We start from the raw sequence: 20,155 nt of genomic DNA, 5'->3' as shown, positions 1-20,155 counted from the left end.
ACCAGTAGGTACTTATACCTAATATTAAACATTCCCACTAAGGTGAGTTAAGCTATATTACAGGTAGAAAGAGAAGTTGTAGTCATAAGAAATATACAATCTGGAGAGTATGATAACATACAATCTGCAAGTGGTCAGTGTTATAGAAATCAAATGTTAATAAGAATATTATTTATGGAGCATCGACTGTATGTGCCAAGAAATGAACTGGGTACTTTACATATATTATCCCATCGAAGCCTTATGATAACACTATTGAGTAGTTGCTATCATCCCTATTTTATAGATGAGGAAAATGAATCTCAAATATGTAACTTGTCCAAAAGTTACTAAGCTGGAAAGTGGTAGAGCTGAGTTGGAACCTGGGCCCATCTGCTCTGTTTTCTTTTCACTGTGCTGTCCTGCCTCTCTGATGGTAGGTGCCCTGGCAGAAGGGCAGGAGATGGGCAGGCTCTCCTTTGTTAGAATGTAGTTAGAGCTGTGCTTCATTTTGGAAAATAGTACTGTGATAATGGTACTTTTTGTTTTCAAATTAGTATTTGAGGAAGGAATATAACTGATACTTTGGAATAGTCTCAGTAAAAGCATTATTCGTTTTTGCTAAACCATTACCTTGAGATCTTGGCTAAGCTTTTTTCCCTTTTTGTGCTTCAGCTCTATCTTGTGCAACATATATGTGGTTAATAGGTATCTATTTATATCCAAAGATGTTTTATGATGTTAGGAGTACTGTTCAAACTCTGGAAGTAAGTAGTAAGTACTACACAAATACTAAGTTTTAGTTCTTAGTCTGAATATTGACATTTGCATCACCATGTTTTTCCTTTATAGCATCACACCTTTACTTTGCTGTCTTTTTTTTTTCCCTCCTGACACTGACAAAGAGATTTGTTCAGAGAGAACTGACTCTGAAGATGACACTCTTCATTGTATCTCAGTGGCTTAGGCTCCACATACGGTTTCTTCTCTGTCTTTAATTAAACTTGTTTTTTTCAGTGCTATAGCTGGGAGCACTGTGTTGACACAACTCATTCTTGTACAGAACAGATTAAAATGTCAGTGTTCTAATGTTCTCATCTGTGGGAAAAAGAAAATATTTGGGATATTTTATTTATAACTTTTAAAAGACTCCTCTGTGGAGAAAGATTACTTGTAGGCTGGAAAGCCATTTGACAGTTAAAGGGACAGAACTCTTTAATATTAGCCTAACAAAAAGGGGGAAAAAGTATGAAAGCTTACTAAAACTCTTTTCTAGGGATTTAGAACACATTTTTCTTTCTCTTTCCTTCTTAATTTTCACTTAATTGTATCTTTTAATTCCCTAGAGTTCTGCTTAATCCTTCTAGATGCTGTGTATGCAGAATATTGACAGTTTCCACAAAAGGCAGTTAGTCATTACAGTAAACACATATATTATGTGGAAGACGGCTACTAGTCAAGGGAAATGGAGCTGGTGTATTGAGCCTTTAACCTTCAAATCACAAGTCTGAATGTATCTGTTTTTACAACAGAGTCATTAATATTTTGTAGCTAGTTATTGGTGAATAGGCCAGCAAATTCACTATGCTACAGCTTGAGACTCTTTTCTGCCTGTCAGGCATTCACAGGGTATAAGCCACATTAATTAATGCTGGGTGCTATGCAAATTTTAGAAATCATGGAGTTAGGCTTGCTGCAAATTGATAAGGTAGGGACTTAATAAGAGAGCTAATACTAATAGAACACTTGCATGTATCTGAAATATTTTAAATGTCTATATGTATTGATGTATTGACTGTCTAATCCACACAGCTCTATGAATAGGTGATATTATCTTCGCTGTACAGATGGGAAACTGAGGCCTGTAAATGTAAAGTAACTTGCCCAAGGCAACACAAGAAATGGAGAAGCTGGATTTTGAATCCAGGGAGTTTGGTTCTGTAGCCTGTTCTTTTAGAGAGTTTCTGAAAGTCTACTAACTTTAGATATTGTACAATTTGGGAGAGTTTACATTGTTAAACCAACACATAATATTGATAGATGAAGAAGATAGATATTAAAATGATGAGGAAAGTCCCTTCTTATGTTCATGTGCTAGGCGGTGGCCAGGCAGAATTTCTAGTCGTCTTTGGGTATATCTTATCAATAATTGGCAAAGGAATTATGAACTGTTCTTGTTTGCCCATATAAAGGCAAAAGGTAACTTTCCAGAAAGGCAGACATTAGCATTCCAAGTGCCCATTCCATACTCCTGGTTTTGGAAGTTAGCTGACCTCTAGCAGAGCATCTGCCTTTCAGACCTTATTTAGAGATTTGCTCGATTTGAGTTGTCCCCTGGGTTAACAGCAGTGGAATCTGTATTTCTTTGGCATTGCTCCCTTCTATGTAAATTACAGATGTTCTCCAATGCCCTTTTGGGTTGCTTTTGGAAAAAAAGAGGAAAGATTAAAAGCTTTTTTTCTTTTTAAAGGAATCTAGCCTAGGTTCTAAGTAGGAGGAAATATATTTACTGAATTTTTCCTCATTTATGTTTCCCTTCAATCTTTGAAACTACTCCCTGCAGCCCTGCTACTATGGGATCAATTTGTTGGCAAGGGTTATTCAAACATGAACAGAATTTGTGTCCTCTTTGGATTAAAGTGCTAAAGCCAACAATAACAATTTTCATGTGGGAAGTGGTGCTAGATATCCAAGTCAGACTATACTTGGTGGTCTGTAATTTACTCCAGATTAAAAACAAGCATTTGAGGGGAACGAGGGTCTTTTCCCAGGTTTTTGTTTGTTTTCATTTCCAGTCTTTTTGTTACTTTTTTTTTTTAACCTGTTGTTTTTAAATAGACATTGTTTTAGAGGTACTTTTTTGCTTCTTGATTTGGGGGTGGAAGGGGTAGGGTACTTGAAATGAGATGTATAATAGAGTTCTTTTTTAAAAAGTTAACATTTATATTAAGGTATAACTAAAACAGTTGAGTGAACAAATCTGCTTAAATGAATATAGCTTAAATGAATTTTCACATATATGTAACTCATTTCTCTTTTCTCCACTTCCATTTTATTCAACTGTTACTCTTTTATCCTGTATGGCTGGAGGGAAAAATCACATAATCTTGAAGACTGCTATACTTAGTTTAGATTTTTGGATTTAACTTCATTTGGACCACTGGACCTCCAGGGAAGTCCCTCTTCTTATTCTTTTAAGTTATTTCAAACCTTTGTCACTGTCCTCAGAGTTTCTTTCTTATGGTTTACATATTACCTTTTAGCATGTGACTTCACCTCTTAGGTCACCAAAAAGTTGAGGCATTCAGGAGGGAGCTCCCTTATCTCCTGGCAGCCCTCTCATTGCTCCCCTGTATTTATATACCCTTATCTTTCTTCCTTTCTGGAGGTGTGATTACATCCCTTTTGATCACAGTGATTCACTTTGTCAGTTTATCCCCTTTTTCCCCTTTAGCTTCTCTGTTGACTTCTCCTCAGTATATATGCATGGTTGAGACTTCTCAATTAAACAAGTTAATACAAATTTTGCCCTTGACATTGAACCAACCTCTAGTTGCTATCCAACCTTTCTTCTTCACCTCATGGTCAAGCTTCTTGACTCTTCTCACTGTTTCCACTTCTGATCTCTCATTTGCTCTTCTTCAACTGTAGGATGGCTTTTCATCTCTTTCTTCACTGAAACTGCTTCTGCAAAAATCACCAGTTTTTGAAGTCCCTTCTTTGATTTTTTTTTCTCTGATTTTTCCTTCTTCCTCTCTAATCCCTCCTCAGACTCCTTTTGGGAACTCCAGTCATTTTCCCTATCCCTTAAATGTAGGAGTTTTCCAAGATTCGGTCTTTATTTGGACTTACTTCTATTTTTTGCATTTTGTGGACAACCTGGTCCACATGCACAAGGTTTTAATTATTGCCTGTACCTCCTACATTCTGATACTAATTCTATTTTGAATCTCTCTCTTGATCTCCAACTTTCAGACTGACAGTTATATTTGGATATGTCACAGTCACATATGAAAAACTGACATTATTATCTTACCTCAGCATATCCCTTCCCCAGAATAAACCTGCTTCCCTTGTTGTATGCTCTACCCTAGTTGGTGGCACCTTCTGCATCCTTCTTTAGTTCATAAGTTTTTTTCTTTTTTTCTTTTTTTTACAATGTTCTGTGCCAGGCACTAGGTTCTGGAGTATAGAACTACAAAGACTTATGAGATAAGGTCCCTGCCCTCAATCACAAAGACTAATAGAGAGAAGACACATGAACAGAGAATTACATTACATTACAATTTAGTAAATACAATGGTAGAGGTGTGTGCCATATGCATTTATAACACAAAAAGGAACATAGAACTCAAATTGTGGATTCAGGAAAAGCTCTTTGGAGGAGGTGATGCCCGAGTAGAGTCCTCAGAAGTAGGAGCTTGCTATGACTCCTCGCTTTCCCTTTTCTCTTCCATTACTTGCTGAGTACCGTTAATTCTAGACTCTTAATGTCTCCCAGATTTATTACCTCTTTCCTATCACACCTGCTACTGCGTTAGTTCAGGCTTCTTTGGGATATAGCGGCAATCTCCTAATGTCTTTCCTTTATCCATTCTTAGTATCCTCTCCCCCTAGTTGATTATCCACATTGACACTACAGTAAATCTTTATAAGAAAACATTCTGATCATAACCTTCACAGGTTTGACTGTAAAGTAATACATAATTATATGCATATGTCACATTTTACTTATCCATTCATTATTTGATAGATGTTTGGGTGGTCTCTACTTTTTGGCTATTATGAATGCTGTTGTGAACATTCATGTTAAAGGTTTTGTGTGGACATAGGTTTTCATATCTCCTGGCTATATACCTAAGAGTGGAATTGCTGGGTCATACGTCTTCCAGACTGTTTTACAAAGCAACTGTGCCATTTTACATTCCTACCAGCAATGTGTAAGGGTTCCAATTACCCCATGTTCTTGCCAACACTTGTTATTTTCCTTTTTATTTTTTGATACTAACCAATGGTACTAATACTAATGGATGTAAAATGGTATCTCCTAGTGTTTTTGATTTGCACTTCCATGATGGCTAAGGATGTTGAGCATCTTTTTATGTGCTTTTGGCCGTTTGTATATCTTCTTTGAAGAAATGTCTATTCAGATCTCATTTTTAAAACTGAGTCATTTTTTTATTTGAGTTATAAGAGTTCTTTATATATTCTAGATACAAGTCCCTTACCAGATATATGATTTGCAAATATTCTCTCCCCTTTTGTGGAATTGTCTTTTCACTTGTTTTTTTTTTCTTCTTCATTTTCTTGATAGTGTCTATTGAAGCATAAAAGTTTTTAATTTTGATGAATCCCCAAATACCTATTTTTTTCTTTTGTCCCATGTACTTTTGGTGTCATATTTTAGAAACCATTGGTCACCCTAAGGTCATAAAGATTTACCCCTAAATATTGTTCCAACAGTTTTAAAGTTTTAGTTCTTATATTTAGGCCTATGATCTATTTGGAGTTATTTTTGTGTGTATGGTGTGAGGAAAGGGTCCAACTTCATTATTCTGCATGATATCCAGTTGTTCCAACACTATTTGTTGAAAAGACTATTTTCCCCCATTGAATTGTCTTGGCACCTTTGTTAAAGAAACAAAAAACAAAAAAACCTGTTGACCATAAATGTAAAGGTTTATTTATGGAGTCTCAGTTCTATATGATAGATTTATACATCTGTGCTTAATCAATACCACATTATCTTTATTATTGTAGCTTTGTAGTAAGTTTTTAAATTGGGAGGTGTGAATCTTCCAATTTTGTTCTTCTTTTGAAAGGTAGTTTTGGCTATTCTGAGTCCTTTGCATTTCCATATGAATTTTAGGGTCTGATAAATTCAGCTGTTATTTTGATACAGGTTGAACTGAATATGTAGATCAATTTGGGAAGTATTGTCATCATAATATTGTCATCCAGTCGATAAATGTGGGATGTCTTTCCATTTATGTAGATATTCTATAGTTTTTGACAGTGTTTTATAGTTTTTATTCTATAAGTTTTAAATTCTTTTGTTAAATTTATTCTAAAATATTTATTCTTTTTGATGATATAAGTGGAATATTTTTATTAATTTCATTTTTAGATTGTTTATTTTAAGTGTATATTAGAAGTACATTTCTACAACCTTGCTGAACTGATTTATGATATCTACTGGATTTTTAGTGGATCCTTAGGATTTTTGATATGTAAGATCATCTTGTCTACAAATAGGGATAGTTTTACTTTTTTGCTTTCAACTAGATGCCTTTTATTGTATTCTCTTGCCTAATTACCCTGGCTAGAGCTTCCAGTACAATGTTGAACGATAGTGGTTAGAGTGGATGTCTTTGTTTTTTTTTCCTTTTCTTGGAGGGAATACATTAAGTCTTTCACCATCAAGTATGATGTTAGCTGTGTGTTTTTCTTAGATTTTCTTTATCAGGCTGAGTAACTTCTATTCCTAATCTGTTGTGTGTTTTCTTAATCATGAAAGTGTGTTGGGTTTTGACAAATGCTTTTTCTGTTTCTATTTAGATAATCATGTGATTTTTGCCTTTCTATTCTATTGATATGGGTGTGTGTTGATTCAGATGTTGAGCCATTCCTGCATTCCTAAGATGTATCTCACTTGGTCATCAAGTATAACCCTTTTTATGTGCCACTGGATTTAGTTTGCTAGTATTTGTCAAGGATTTTCTCATTTATATTAATAAGAGACATCAGTCTGTAGTCTTCTTTTCTTGTGATGCCTTTGTCTTGTATTGTTATCTTGTAATGCTGACTTCATAGAATAATTTAAGAAGTGTTTCCTTCTCTTGAATTTTGGTACAATTTGTGAAGACATAGAATTAATTCTTTTTCAGATGTGTAGTAGAACTCACTAGTGAAGCTGTCAGCCTGCGCTTGTGGGAAGTTTTTTGGGTTTTTTTGGTTTTTTTGCAGTACGCGGGCCTCTCACCGTTGTGGCCTCTCCCGCTGCGGAGCACAGGCTCCGGACGCGCAGGCTCAGCGGCCATGGCTCACGGGCTCAGCCACTCCGCACCATGTGGGATCTTCCCGGACCGGGGCACGAACCCGCCTTCCCTGCCTCAGCAGGCGGACTCTCAACCACTGCACCACCAGGGTAGCCCCTTGTGGGAAGTTTTTAAACTATTAATTCAATCTCTTTACTAGTTACTCAGAGATAGTCAAATTTTCTATTTCATCTTGAGCCAGTTTCAAGAAGTCGTTTCTGTCTTTCCAGGAATTTGTCCATTTCATCCAAGTTATCTAATTTGTTGTTTTAAATTGTTTGTAGTGTTTTCTTCAAATCTTTTTTCTTTCTGTATGGTCAGTAGTGATGTTTCCTCTTTAATTTCTGATTTTAGTAATTTAAGTCTTCTCTCTTGGTCAGTCTAGCTAACAATTTGTCAATTTTGTTAATTATTTCAAAGAAGTAACATTTGGTTTTGTTGATTTTTCTCTGCCTTCTAAAAATATTTTTTATTTCATTAATTTCCACTATTTACTATTTAATTTTTAACTGCTTGCCGTAGGTTTAGTTTTCTCTTCTTTTTTCTAGTATCTTATTGTGGAAGGTTGATCTATTGATTCGAGATCATCTTATTTAATATAGGCATTATAGCTATAAATTTCTATATAAGCACTTCTTTAGCTGCATCCCATAATTTTACCCATAATTTTGCTATGTTTTGTTTTAATCTCATTCTTCTAAAAGTATTTTCTAATATCCTTTGTTATTTCATCTTTGATTAATTGACTATTTAATTGTGTTGCTATTTTCCACATATTTATGGATTTCCCAGATTTCCTTATGTTACTGGTTTCTAATTTCAGTCCACTCTGTATGATATCAGTCATTTTAAATTCGTTGAGACTTATTTTATGGCCTAATGTAAGGCCAAATATTATTCTGGAGCACATTTCGTGTGCACTTGAGAAGAATGTATGTGTTGCTGTTGCTGGGCAGAGTATACTTTAGATGTCTCTTTGGCCCTGTTAGTTGATACTGTTGTTCAAATCTTCAATTTCCTTACTGGTCTTTGTAGTTGTTCTATCCGTTACTGAAAGTGGGATATTGAGATCTCCAAACATTATTTTTTTCCCCAAACATTATTTTTTTAATTGTTTATTTTTCCCTTCAATTCTGTCACTTTTTCCTCACATATTTTGTGGCTCAGCTGTTAGGAGTATGTATGTTTATAATTGTTAAATCTTCCTCAGGGATTGACAATTTTACCATTATAAAATGTTTCTATTCATCTCTAGTAATATTTTTGTTTTAAACCCTATTTTGCCTAGTATTAGTATAGCTGGTCCAGTTTTCTTAGGGTTGCTATGTGAATTTATATATATATATTTTTCCACCCTTTTACTTTTAACTTATTTAAAGTATATCTCTTGTAGAAAGCATATAACTGGATCTTTTTTTAATCAAGTTTGACAGTCTCTGCATTGTCATGATTTATAATAGTATATTTGTGCTGTAAATTGTTGGTTGTGCTTCATTGCCTAAGTAAACCCACTAAATACAGTGGTGCTCATGGAAGCTTTATATTGAATACTCTCTGAATTTCTTCCTCTTCCTGTCCCTATTTTAGCATTTTGAATGCTGCCGTTGTTAGATATAGATATAGGTATAGATATAGATATATAAAACCAATGTAACTCATATCATGTAGGTTGTCTGAGCAAAAAAGTAAGTTATCTATTAGCTTTGAAACCAGAGTGCTCAGTGTTAGTGGTTGTTGGGTCACATTCCTTTGAGTCAGTAAAGTATAGCATATATATTAGAATTAAGCAGAACTTTTTTCCTTTAGCAGAAATCACTCTCTTTTAACCCTAACTATGTTAAAGTTAGAGTTTTGGCTTTGGAGTTGCCAGGAATAACTTTACTTTACATGGATAATTAACCAGATTGAATAACAGAGCAAAAGAACATACTTTATTTCCACACTGGTAATAATAAAACAGTTACTAATTTTGGAGCTGCACATTATTTCTATAGTTGGATATGTCTTAATAAGGGAGTGGTTTTGTCTCACTAACCTCAAATCACACCAAGAAACCTGCTTCTGCATAAAAGAGGTTTAACTTATTTTCTAAGCTAAATAATTTTTCAGCATAGGATGTTTAGGTACATATTTTTCTTCAGGCTACAATCTAGAATCTGTTAGTAGGAAGGTAAGGTTGAGAATTCCTGCCTTGGTTGATTCAGTGCTTTACAACCTGAACTGTTCCTTGAGGCAAGCTATTTCTCAATTCCATTTTTTCTATCTATATTCTAAAAATAATAAAGACACCATAGCTATGAGGTAACTTCAATGTTATATCCTACTTGTTTAAAATCAGGGACATTTTGTGGGAGGGAGGAGGAGGGGAAAGTACTGGGAAAGAAGAGTAAAATAATTTAAAAATTGTATTATCCAGAATTCTATATAATAGTGGCATTTAAAAATAAAAGTAGAGAAAGTGTTCTTGTTGATATTTCTTGGTTTCAATTTAATTTTTGGTTGAGGATATTCAACGTTCTATCAGTTTCTTTGCATGTTTAAATAAAAGCCCACCAAAGAGTTCAAATTTTGATCCTTGAGATGATTAGGTACTTATTTAGATAAAGGCTTAGTTATGTATCACCCTCAAATTTGTTTGTTCTGTGTTCACTGGAATTTTGAAGCAAAATCAAAAGAGCACTGAACACTAAATAGTTTCTCAAGTGGTAACTGCTATTTTTATTTATGTTGAAAAGCTATTTAGCTTAAGGGAGAAAATTAAAATGTCCTGGTAATTAACTTTGTTCTACCTGTACTGTCTTGATAATGATTTATCTTATTCAGATAGAATATGGCAGCAAACACATGATTTCATTTGTTGGTTGAACCTAATCATCTTTAACTTTAATAGATTTGTATCAATTATATACTCACAATGAGAATGCCTCACAAAAGGTCTTCTTTCCAAACTACTAACACCTTCCATTGGAGACCAGAAGGCATCACTCACTGCCTATTAGCTGATATTTGTTCCTTTTCTGCTATCTTTTTTACATCATATGTCAGTGCCCACTGTGAAAGGTACTAGAAGCCACCTAATCAATAAGATACTCTTAATTTTCTGCCTTCTCTCTCTTTATATATTTTTGAGGTATAGTTTATAAACAGTAAAATAAATTAAACAAATTACATAAACATTTTATTATTTTTTAATTTAAAGTTATTTATTTTTATTTAAAATTGTTTATTTTATTAAACAAATTTACACAAATTTTAAGTGTACACAAATGTAAATACTAACCCAATTTAAGTATACAGTACTTACATCACCTCAGAAAGTTCCCTTATGCCACTTTTCTGTCAGCCAGGAGGTGAGTGTTTCAGTTCCAAACTCCATCTGAATGCTTGCTTTCTTGAATCACTAATGGTACTAACTGTCCCCGGCTGGCTCCCCAGGATGTAGACTCTGAAAGGGAGTTTAGCTTGCAGAGTGTTTATTAAGGAGTGCCTTTGGGCTCAACATTTGTGAAGGCAGGGGAAGAGAGCAGGACTGAGTAGCAGGAAAAGTCAAGCTGCCAGAAGGCCAAATGCCATCCTGGACTGACCCCATGAAGAACTCTGGGCCTTGACTAGCTTTGTAGAGTTATCTGGAGTTGGGGCAAGAGGGTCAAGCCTTTATATTCCCATTTTGATCTGTTATTGGATGCAGGCTGCCCTGAGAAGAGACTCAACCTTAGAGAATGTGGGTTCCTGCAGTTGAGGCCATCGTAGAAGGGCCTGTCAGATGATGGTTGACCACTCTCTCAGCAGCTGGGCAACAAATTCTTCATCCAAGGGGAATTTGAAAAGTATCTCACATTGTCTCTCACATTGCTGTTAAGGAAATTCAAGCTGCTTGGAAGCACAGGTGTTTTTTATTCAAGTCTAGAAGGAGGAAACCAGAATTAGAATAAAGAGTAATTGATAGCTAAATACTAGAAAATTCATGATTACATTATTTAAAACTTATTCTAATAATATTTTTGAATATGTTTTATGATGTATTCATTCAAGAAATATTTGAGAGCTTATATTAATGGAGACATTTATCCTTCATCTTGGCCATCTACTAGCTGAATCCCTTATATTTGGGAACTCCTCTGTATGAAGCCAAGCTCACCTACCACAGTAGAGGCTGAAAATGCAACGTTATTGAAAGGGCTGCAGGCCTCAAACCTAAGCTCTGCCAAACAGACAAATTTTTTAATCAGACCTGGTGTTGTGAAGGACCAGAATTTTGTTTGTAATGGTTTGTTGTGCCAGCAGAATAGTGAGTAAAGCCATATCCACTTTCCAGAGATAGCAGTGTTTCACCAGACCCCACTTTGGTGGAGTCAGCAGTGTAAACACCCAGAGCCAAAGACAGTAGTTTCCTCACCAGACTGGTTCTGTGACATTCTTCTTTGGGTTTTGTTTCTGACTGGGTAGCCTATCTGCTTAATTAACTAGGATTGGTATCTGTTGCTTGCCCCTCAAAATCCCTGGCTAATATAGCCTACCCTCCACCAAATGCTCTAGGCAGTAGAATTATCACGGTGAAAAGAAAAACGTTTAGTGGGGAGAGACTGATGGTTAGTAAAAAAATAAATTGACAATATAATTCTAGACTATAAATATCACAAAAGAAGTGAACAGGAAAAAGATAAATAAAGGAGGGGAAATTGGAGATGGGGGGCAAGGGATCCTTAAAGAAGGCTAGGAAAGTAAAATGATTGCCCTGAGACCAGTAGGCTGAGAGGAAGAGTGAGCTGGGTGAAAGGGGAAGGGGTGTGATGAAAAAGAATTTTGCAGCCAGAGACAAGAGTATTTGCAAAACGGGTGAGAATGAACTTGACCTAACTGTTCAAGGAACCAAAAGGAGCGTTGTGGCTGTCAGTTGTGTTTGTTTAGCTAATTTAATAGAGTTTCTCTTTTTAAAGAAAAATACATTTTGGTATGAAAACCTATGCTGTAACTGATGGCTCTCTATTAACTCTGAAGCAGTACTGTTTAGATCCAAAAACTTGTCTGATTGACTACATTAGAATCACCAGGGAAGTTTTCAATAAGTACAGATTTCTGGGACCCACCCATAGAGAGTCTAATCAGCCAAATTTGTAATCATTAGTGCTAGACTGCAGTGTTATATGAGGTAACACTGTCAGCAAAGCAGAAGCTTACTTTAGTTTCAGCTAAAGCACACCTGAGTAACAGTGCTGGGTACTGCAAATGCTGTGCATGTCTCATGCACGTGAGATTGGTATATACCCCTTTACTTGATAGACATAAAACTTTTACCTGACTAGAAATAAAACGGAGAAATCAGTCTTTCTTCCATTAAATTTTGCCCTTTTACGTAGAAGTCTATGCTAGTTGTGTTGTACAAGGTAAAAAAAAAATTATTTGGAAGTCTAGTTGCTAGCTGTATCTGACAAGGTGAAAATCCTAGTAATTCTTAGTAATAATCAGTATTGAATAAAACCCCAGATGCTAATATATTGAATCCTGTTGTGAGGTTATTGGTGATAACAGATTAAAGACTTTTTTTTTATTGTCTATAGGACATGTTTTTATCCAGAGTCTCTTAGAATACTATGGATTAGCTTCAGGTTCAGCTAATTTGAAGGGAACCCCAGTCCAGGTTTTATTAACAGATATAATCCGAAGTATATCTTACCAAAGAGTCAACCTAGTTAAAGAACTCTGAGCAGAAGGCAAGCTGTTTTAATTATGAGGTCATTGATAACTTGGAGCTTTTCTAGGTGAGGACCAGTGTATCCAAGTAGAAGCCATGCTATGCTTATTCTGATCACAATCAGACAATTATGCAATTTTGTCTCCCTGAGTATAAATTTTTACCAAAAAACCCCATAAATGTTATATTAAAATATGAGAAAATTGTTGTCTAAGATTCTGTGTTTGTCAAACTCAAACTGGTGTCTTGTACATTTTATTTCACTCCCCTGAGGTGGGAATAAACATGGCACTTCTTTCTGAAGCATCACTTTCCCTTGATGCTCGTGATATAAAACCTTATTTTTGTATGGAAACAAATATGTATACATTCTAGAATAGGGAATTTATTATTTTCATAAAAATGTATCATTAATATGTAGTGATTTATTGTTTTAAAATGATTTAGTAAATGTTTTAAAATTTTCTCAATTTCCATTATTACAAATATTAATTGTTATAATCACATAAACAAACTCTTTGGAGTTCTCAATAATTTTAAGAGCATAAAGGAGATCCTGAAACCACAAAGTCTGAACCAGAACCACTGGACTAGGAAAAGACTACTTTCCCCCAACTTAGCTAACATTTAAATATATCCTCACAGCCTTGTCCATGGAAAATATTTACAGCTTCTTGTTTCACTTTCATTTTTACTCCTTATTTTCTTTCAGTTTTGCAAAGAGTTAGGTAAAGCAAAGACCTGGACTGGGAATGGGAAGCAAGTAAGGAGGCAGATAAGCATGTTTCCATTATAAGAAGATAGCTTAAAGTATTGGGAGTTGTCAAAGCATATCTTTTGTTTCTGTGATTTTGACTTAAAGAAGTAGTAATTTCTGATGTATTTTAAGCCTAGACAAAGTATATTTTGACTATATCAATGTTTTATTTTTCTTTAAAAACATTTACTTCATCTTTAAGGAAGCAGTGTTTTTAAAATTAATGTTGGTTTTTTTAAAAACTGGTAACTCATTTCCAGTTTTTAGTAGAAGTTATGAGGAAATTGATTCCATTCACTGTACTTGTTTTGCTTTGAAGCCTTCAAGAATGGTTCTGTATATTCTTCAAAAGTGAGATAGATAGACTGATAATCAATGTTAAATCTTTTCTTTTTCAAACTTTTTGATATTAAAAAAAAGGAGATTACTTTCTAGGAAGAGCCAATTCTTTTTTCTGAAAGAACTTTAAAAATATAATAATTGTCAGTTGCAGGAATAAATATCCCACCAAAACTCTCATATGTAAATTTAGAAATTTGGCAATTATTTCACCATTATTTGGAAAATTATCTGTGGAAACATTTATTTGCATTTCAAGGGGATGATTATTTTTATATTTTAACTGAGCTGCCATCCTATTCATGAATATGAGGCTTAAGGCATTGGAACGTCTGGGAACCAGAGTTAGATTTTTAATAAAGTCTAACTCTTCTCTTCCAAAAGCAGTAGCTTTAGTGACCACATGTTAGGCTGGGAGTCACCACCAAGAAATGCCAGTAAGTGTCAATGGGTACCACTTGGAGGACAACAAAGAAATAAAACTACCATGGGGTAAAAAAGTATAAGAGAGAAAAAAAGAAAAAGTGAGGGGTGTTAGTCGTAGAGTCCTTCAGTAATATCTAGTGAGAATATTCAAAATAATTTAGGGCCATTATGGGTTTCAGGCACTAACCAACAAATAGATAAAGCCAGCAAATCTCTACTGTGATTTGTCAGTTGGCTGGTTAGTCCCCTTGGTCAGTATCACTAGCATGTTGTTGATTCCTCTGAGTGCATGGGTGATATTGTGAGGAGGGTCAGGAAATACTTGATCATACCAGCCAAATATCAGATGCTGGCTTAAGTGTTTTGCATGATATGTTTTTTTAACTGAACTTTTTATCTTGGAATAACTTTAGATTTACAGAAAATTTGCAAAGATAGTACAGAGTCTGGGTATACCCTTTACCAGATTTCACTTTCCCCCCAGGTTATCATCTTACATTACTGCTTGGTTTCTTCTAATCCTCACAAACAACCTTTGATAGAAGCTACTATTATTTTGTTTTCTGTAAGAAGAAACTTAGGCCATATTGTGAGGAATAATATATCTATTATTTCAACAAATATTTGAGTGCATACTATGTGGCAGGCATTATTTTAGGGTTGGCCATGGGCATACATTGGTGAGTAAGATGGTATGCCTGCCTTCATGGAATTGTAATATTTATGTCATTTGTTCTGCATAGTACTACGTTGAACTAATTTCCTTTTTGTTCCTCTAGGAAGTCATTATAGGAAAAGCGCTGAAATGTTTATCTTATGGGTGAAGTAGTATTGACTATCACCCACCACCCAATTTGTTTCCTCAAAATTAATAGATGTAGTTAGCTCAAGATCTCTACACTTAGCCACCTTCTCAAACTGCTCCATAATGTTAATATATGCCAGTTTGGATTTCTGATTATCTGTATACCCAGTTATATTTATTGCTGTATATTGTCATCCTCTAAACATCCTTTGTTGGCTTACAACCTAAAATGCATTGGCTCTGTAGGTAGTATAGATTATGTGAAAATATAGTTCTCAGCATCAGAAGCCTGGGTTAGATTTTCAGTGATGGAATATAGCCTTCAAGTCTGTTAACAGAAATGGGAATCCCATGACTACCTCACCACACTCCTTGCTGAAAATACTACTATTCCTGAGGGGGGGGGGTCATTGACCTTTACATCCATTATAGAGGTATGGGAGGAGCAGGGAGGAAGAAGTACCTTAAGTAATAGGTTAGCCACAGAGAGACAAAAGAATAATCAGAGCACTTAAAAGCTGGAGGAAGCTTATGAAAGAATGGGGAAGTGAGCTTCTTGTAACAGGGATCCCTGCTGTTCTCTATTTTCAGTGTGACAAAGCAAACCAGGCCCCTATGGACTCTAAAGAATGAATTATGGACCTGAATAGTAATGTGGTAGTGCTAATGATTTCATCAGTGACCATGGCCTTTGTCATTCCGTTTTGGGTGTATGTGTGTTTATGTGTGTGCATTTGGGCCAATTAACTTATTAAATAACTTATTTGGCTTAAAAAATAAATTGTAGTTTTTCAAGAATAATTTAGTTATTATGAATTTGGCAGTGCATTTGGGAAATGCACTTTATATGTTTCTACAATCATACTGACTGAACAAACACATAGGTTACATCATTTTTTTGTGTGTTTAGTCCCATGTACAAACTGCTTTCAGCCTAGTCCTTTTTCAGTCGTTTAGATCTTTCTCCAAATTATTCTATCAAAAACTGAAATTTTCACTTTTTTCCTCTAAATTGTTTTCCCATTTTCTCCCATCATTCTTTAATTCATTCTAATGCATTAGTTTTTATAACCTTCTAGACAGAATCAGATTTCCTTTTGTTTGTATTTACATTTTTTTCAGAAATCTAGATTTTAATATTTATATTTGTGAGTTTTATTAAGTGTCTGTTGTGGCAGTAATGATTTATAATAGACTCCCAGTTGTCAATGGAGATGTTACACCACTATTAAGTCTAAAAAGTGTAATAATGAAATGAATATTTCTTCTAGACATGTATTTATTGTTCCTCCAGACCAGTATCTAAGACTTAATCCAAAGTTCAGTTAGTTTTAGAAGAGACATTTTACATCTTTCCATACTTCCTCATCTAAAATATTCCTGAAGAGTTTATATGCTTTTCATGCTCTCTTTCTCCCAACTGTACATTTATGACATTAATGTTCTTAGAGTTTAGTGTTTCATTAGTTTTCTGGAATCTCATGGTTTTCTCAAACCTAATTTTGATTTCATACTACTAGCTTTAAACTTCTCTAAGATTCTCTCAAGAGATCCTTGAGGGAGTTGGACTTGTTCTCGAGGCACTCAAGAATGATTATTCAATCTGTTCTTAAGTATGTGATGTGGGTCAGCATTTCATTGAAGACAAATGAAATATCTCTTAGTTTTAAGGTGAAAGTCACCTCATTCTCTTCATACTCTGCTGAATACCAAGCTACGAACAACCACAGACCACACGTGGATGGAGATATGATGCTATGCTATGCTATGCTAGGCTTCACTACACTACACTGCACTACTTTACACTAAGTGAAAAGTGCAAGGATGGGCTACTGTCCTCAATTTATGTGAAGATTTGTGTGAAAGAAATGTACCTCGAAGAGGTGGAGATCCTCCAAAAACTCTCTTTTACCTAAGGGTGCCCTTTGCTATTGACATTAATTAGCAACTTTGAGCTAGTTTTATGCTGCCCAAAATGAAGTGGAGAATTAATAATTTTCTCTAAATCTGAATTCTCTTCTAGATCATTTCGGACATCAATCTATTTTTTTATTTTTCTACCTAGAGCATGGCCCTTACGCAAGTGACAGAATTTATATTTCTGTTAAGCTTGAGACTTCTAAGAAATCCCCTTTCTTTTCTACAAAGGGACAATTTAAGATCTCTCACTGAGACTTCCCACATTGTCTTATGTGCTGGATACTGCTTGCTGAGTTTAGATTGCCAATTTCTGTCTAATGGTTTTATCTTCTAGAAATCTCAAAAGCAAATAATTCTGTTGCCATTTTTCTCAAGGTGCGTATATGCCTTTCAAATATTTGGTTGGAAACAGAAGACTGTTCCTGTCTTGCTCATCTGGGTAAAATTCATTTACTGTTTTTCCTTTTAAACTGTTAGCTCAAGTGACCTTACACACGAGTCCCAGCTGTGCATTAGCATTGCTTGGGGATGTGTTTGTATCTTTTGTCTAAAAATACCCAGCCGGTAGGATTCATGATCCATGAAAGCTAATTGAAACAATTTTTCTTCAAGTTTTGGCAAGCGAAGCATGCATTATAAGCATTAATATCTATAAATTGAATTGTTAATGAATCTAGACACTAATAATGAATGCAATTTTGCAGGCTTAACTAGAAACACTAAAATTATCAGGATCTGGAGCAGAATTTTCAATCATTTTTGCTTATTAAATAGCAAAGCTATGCTTTTAATAAGCTAATCATTTTTATTTGACCCCATAGGAGTAGCTCAGTTGATTAGAAACAGGTTTCTAAGTGCAAAACAATGTTGTTTTTCTCTTACCAAAGCACTGAAATTTTAAGATGGATATTTGATCTCACAGTCTGTGTCTTCTAATCACGTCTGTACATACATTTCAATGCTTTATGAAATATTTACTTACTCCATTTCTCCTACATTAAGCTGTATGTTTGTGTGTATGCATATGTGTGTGTATATGTGCACATGTGCATCCTCTTCAGTTTTTAAAGTCACTGTCACAATTGGCTTAAACAAATGGTCTCATTTTGCATGAAAACATTTAAGAAGATTGCATTATTAAGGTGTAATACAATTTGGAGCGTAATGGTTGCCTGATAGCTTTATTATTTTCAGAGCCTTTGATATATATATATATATATATATATATATATATATATATATATATATATTTGCATTTGAATATCATCTCCTAAAACTTTTGCATAGACCAAATTTAAATAGCAGCAAAATCTAGTATTGGGTTGGCCAAAAAGTTTGTTCAGTTTTAAGTAAAAAGACATTTTTCATTTTCACCAAGAATTTTATTGAACAATGTAGTCACTAACCGAATAAACTTTTTGGCCAACCCAATACATAATGTTAAACAACAATGGAGTATTTTTCCCCTAGTGCTTGAGTGACTTGAGATAGTAAGTCATGCGCTGAAGGGTACATTTAGTGCCTTTCAGTAGCTATATACCAAATAGTTACCAAGTGGCCTGAAAGAGTTAACTCCCCTTTCTGTGTCCTTTCGCTTACTACCAAGGAATGACTTAACCACTAGGAAGAATGAAATGGTACTAACTAGGAATATGTGACATCTTTCTCTATATTCTCATGGAGGTGACTGAAACTGGAAGTCAAAGTACCTCTTCTGATTGCTTCTTTCCCTACAAATCTTAAGGATATTGACCACTGCTTTGGCTTGAACTAAAAAAAACTAAGATCATAGATTATGATCCTTTGTATTTCTATGGTGTCAGTTGTAACTCCTCCTTTTTCATTTCTAATTTTACTGATTTGAGTCCTCTCCCTTTCTTTCTTTTTTTTTTTTTTTTTTTTTTTTTTTGCGGTACGCGGGCCTCTCACTGTTGTGGCTTCTCCCGTTGTGGAGCACAGGCTCCGGACGTGCAGGCTCAGCGGCCATGGCTCACGGGCCCAGCCGCTCCATGGCACGTGGGATCTTCCTGGACCGGGGCACGAACCCATGTCCTCTGCATTGGCAGGCGGACTCTCAACCACTGCGCCACCAGGGAAGCCCTCCCTTTCTTTCTTGATGAGTCTGGCTAAAGGTTTATCAATTTTGTTTATCTTCTCAAAGAACCAGCTTTTAGTTTTATTGATCTTTGCTATTGTTTTCTTCATTTCTATTTAATTTATTTCTGATCTTTATGATTTCTTTCCTTCTACTAATTTTGGGTTTTGTACATGTATACAATGGAATATTACTCAGCCATAAAAAGGAATGAAGTTGGGTCATTTGTAGAGACGTGGATGGACCTAGAGAGTCATACAGAGTGAACTAAGTCAGAAAAAGAAAAGCAAATACAGTATATTAACGCATATATGTGGAATCTAGACAAATGGTATAGATGATCTTATTTGCAAAGCAGATATAGAGACACAGACGTAGAGAACAAATATATGGATACCAAGGGGGAAAGGGGTGGTGTGGGAGGAATTGGGAGACTGGGATTGACACATATACATTATTGATACTATGTATAAAATAGACAACTGATGGGAACATACTGTATAGTACAGGGAACTCTACCTAATGCACTGTGGTAACCTAAATGGGAGAGAAGTCCAAAAGGGAGGGGATATCTGTATGCATATGGTTGATTCATTTTGTTGTGCAGTGGAGGCTAACACAACAGTGTAAAGCAACCATACTCCAGTAAAAATTAATAAAAAAAAAAAAGAAAGAAAAGAATACTAAGAAGCCAAAGTGTAGAAGTTGAGTCTGATAGTAATTTTTGCTTCAGAGTTTATAGGTTGGAATTTTTTGTGGAAAAGTAGCCCAGAAAGGTTATTAGGATTCTTTGGTATTGTTTTTTGTTTTTTTTTTCTTCAGCATGTTGCATATTCCTTTTTACTACCAGGTCTAAGAATCTATAATACATTTAGAAGAATGAAATGTATAACCAATGTATATCATACATATTTTCTCAGGAATATAGTGTGTATTATATTATCATTTATGAAATTGTTTTCAGGATTTGTCAATCATCATAGATGTGATAATTACAGTAATGCACTTTTTTTCCCCGATGACTATTTTCTTTAGTTAACTAAAGCTTATACCTTAATTCTTATATACATGGCTTCATCAAAATGGAAATCGAATAGTCTTAGAG

The 20,155-nt window shown here is 34.9% G+C and overlaps 1 long non-coding RNA gene across 1 annotated transcript in view; it reads left to right on the top strand.

Annotated features, from left to right (window-relative positions):
- The window catches only part of LOC309794313, a 199,110-nt gene that overhangs the window by 46,026 nt on the left and 132,929 nt on the right, over nt 1-20,155 (top strand). The gene's annotated exons all lie outside the window — the stretch shown is intronic.

This window comes from Mesoplodon mirus (assembly GCF_964341445.2).
Source record: "Mesoplodon mirus genome assembly, chromosome: 19".
Classification (NCBI taxonomy): domain Eukaryota; kingdom Metazoa; phylum Chordata; class Mammalia; order Artiodactyla; family Ziphiidae; genus Mesoplodon; species Mesoplodon mirus.
This window is presented reverse-complemented; position numbering and strand designations above follow the sequence as displayed.